Here is a 3,019-nt window from a genome sequence, read left to right as displayed (position 1 = left end):
AGCTCAGTTTCCATGTCCTTAAAGAGAGGGATTTAGTTATCACTAATATTCCTTGCAGTTCACTAAGATTTAAGGAGTCCATGAGTACTCAGAAACTCTTTCTTCTTCTGTCCCTGCCTCTGGGTGAAGAGCATGCATCTGATGTGACAGGACCTGCCTCCTTTTCCCCATTCACTCATAAACATTGTATAGCTCTATCTTTCAACCAGGAATTTTTGAAACACAACCCCTTACTAACCACAAATCTTTGACTTAAAAACTGTATCATCAACTAAGTCAGTCCCCACTGATGGAGGCCACAGGAAACATATAGAAATAGGGATGGGTGTGTTCACATTTCCTGGAAAGACAAGTCTTTTTTCTACTACTCACAGCTAATAACAGCACAAATAGCTTAAAGGCCAAGTCCTATTGAAATGGCTTGTACAGAGAACAGGTAAATTTGAAAATAAAATCAGTTATTAGTGTCCAAAAATCGGGGAACATGTAAATCTATTTTGATATAGCTATATGAAATATTATGCAGCATGTAAAATAGCATTTTAAAAGACTTATGTAACATGGAAATATAATGTTCAATGAAAAACAAGCAGGATTTAAACCATAATTCAGCATAATCTCAAATTTTTTTTTTTTTTTGCTGATTTTAAGTTTATTTCTGAGTTGCAAAGATCATTTCTCCTTCCCCATTTTTTAGAATTTCCTGTATTCACCCATTCAGTCTTGGCTGCCACAACCAGGCAGACAGAAAGCGCAAGAACCTTCTCTTTCTTGACATCTGTAGTGGACACCTTAGCAGCAGACATTAACTGCTCCAGGTTTGTCAGAGATGCATTCATAATCTCTGCTTTATCAAATATATACTATATATCATAAATATACACCTAAATACAAGACCTGAAAGAAAGAAGTACTCCAAAATTCTAATTGCAGTGATATCTGAAGGGAGGAAGTATGAGCGATTTTATCCTGCATTTTCAAATGTCCTTCACTATGTATTCATTTATTTGTCCAGTCATTCAGCAAATATTTCTTGTGTACCAACAATGGGCCAATTGTATTCTAGACACTGGGGATATAAGCAAATCCCTGCCCTCCTCCAGTGAGTAGACACAGACAACACAAAAATGAAGAAATAAAGCCAGGCATGCAGATGGTGGTATGTGCTGTGAAAGCACCCAATCAGGGCTGGGAAAGAGAGAGACTAAGGTTGTGCATCTCCATGCGACGCGAGTCAGGGAGGGCTGCCCTGAGCAGCTGCCATTTGAGTTGAGAATGAATGACATGCAGAAGCCTGAATGCTGGGAGGAGGCGTTCCCACCGGAGGGAAGCAAGGCTGACGGCTTAGTGTGTTCACGGAGCAGAGCGGAGGCCAGCGGAGCTGCAGCAAAGGGGGCCAGGGGACCAACCCAGGGTGCAGGGCCCCACCACGCCCGGCCTTGAAGGCCTGGGAAGAAGTCTGGCTTCTAGTCTAAGGGCAGTGGGGGCCACAGGAAGGCTTGTCACCCCAGTGACAAGGTTGCATGCCCTTCAGAGAGATGACTCTGGCTAGTGGAAAAAGGCTTATGGCTGTGGAGGAAGAGTGAAAGCAGGGAGACCAGTTAGGAGACAAGTTTTCCTTTATAATTAGCCAATTCTGTGAACTCACTTTTCACAACTGTAAAATGAGGCGGTTGGGCAAAGTCAATGATTATTTTAATTTTTTTGTTACATTTTTTCCTTTTTTTTTTTTTAATTAGGGAAGTTACGAGCTTATAAAATTGTTATGCATAATTCCCATACATCACTCCTCCACCAACCCCTTCCATTGTTGTGGAACATTTGTTACAGATTATGAAAGAACAAGATCAGACTATTACCACTAACGAAGGTCCCTAGCGTACACTTGGGTATGTTTTTTTCCATGCACTTCTTATTATTAACACTATGTATTAGGATTATACATTTGTTACAGTTCATGAGAGAACACTCTCCTGTTTGTACTGTTAACCACAGTCCATCTTCCACCACATGGTTCCTGTGTCATACAGTCCCATGCCTTGTATCCTCTATCCAAAGTGTACACTCGGTGGCTCTCGCTTTCATCACAGAGTTGTGTAGTCATTGCCCCAGGAAACCTTTGAATGTTTTTCTTAGGTCGGAAGAAAAAATTCCATACTTCCCTATTATTAACCCTTAGTGTTGATATAGTACCTTCTCTAACATTGATGCGAGAATATTACAATATTGCTGTTAACTATAGTCCATAAGTTACATTAACTGTATTTTTCCTATGCATCACTATATCCTTACCACCTTGTAATAGTGATGTACGTTTGTTCTAGTTCATAGAAGATCAATGATTTTAAGGGCACCGTCAGTATTTTTTTTTGTTAAGGTTTTTTTGGGGTGTGTTTGTACTTTACCTCTTCTAAAAGCATATAGGCTTCCTAAACACAGGGCCCAAATTTTATCCCTCTCTCTCTATACCCAGCACCCTGCCTTGCCCCTTATAGGTCCGAATACATGAGTGAGCGAAAGATAAAAGATGGGGTATATCCACTATAATCGAGTGTGCACTTGTGTGTGTCACTAGTTCTCAACCGGAGCTTTAACTCTGCTTCTTGGCTTACTCACCTGCTGCCGACCTTATCCTGAAGATAATAGGGGGCCACTGCAGACTTTTTAGCAAAGGTTGCCTTCTGGGTTTTAGGAAGTTCACTTTGGCTGTGATGGCAGGGGTCTGCAGGGGGCCGAGACTGGAAGCAGGGAATCGGAAAGATGTGTTGGTTGTTTGCTAGGGCGGCCTCTTGGGCCATCATATTTGGCAGAGCCCAAAGCAGAGACTTGCCACTGGGTGAGGGAACATGGTCTGCACCAAACCCCTTCTGTGAGGGGCCCGTGAATGCTGGGAGACCCCGCCTGTTTATAACTGGGGGAAATGAGGCACAAAGACACAAAGTGACTCATGTGCCAAGGATTTCTGACTTCAGGGCATCGTCTCTCAGCTAATGTGGAAACCAGACTCCGCTTAGCGTGT

At 42.3% G+C, this 3,019-nt stretch overlaps 1 pseudogene; it reads right to left on the bottom strand.

Annotated features, from left to right (window-relative positions):
- Positions 1-701: 701 nt before the first annotated feature.
- On the bottom strand, positions 702-835 carry LOC111764686 (small nucleolar RNA SNORA31; annotated as a pseudogene).
- Between the last annotated feature and the right edge of the window lie 2,184 nt (positions 836-3,019).

The sequence above is a fragment of the Dasypus novemcinctus genome, chromosome 2 (assembly GCF_030445035.2).
Source record: "Dasypus novemcinctus isolate mDasNov1 chromosome 2, mDasNov1.1.hap2, whole genome shotgun sequence".
Lineage (NCBI taxonomy): Eukaryota > Metazoa > Chordata > Mammalia > Cingulata > Dasypodidae > Dasypus > Dasypus novemcinctus.
Note: the sequence above shows the minus strand (reverse complement) of the source record. Positions and strands in the feature narration are given on the sequence as shown.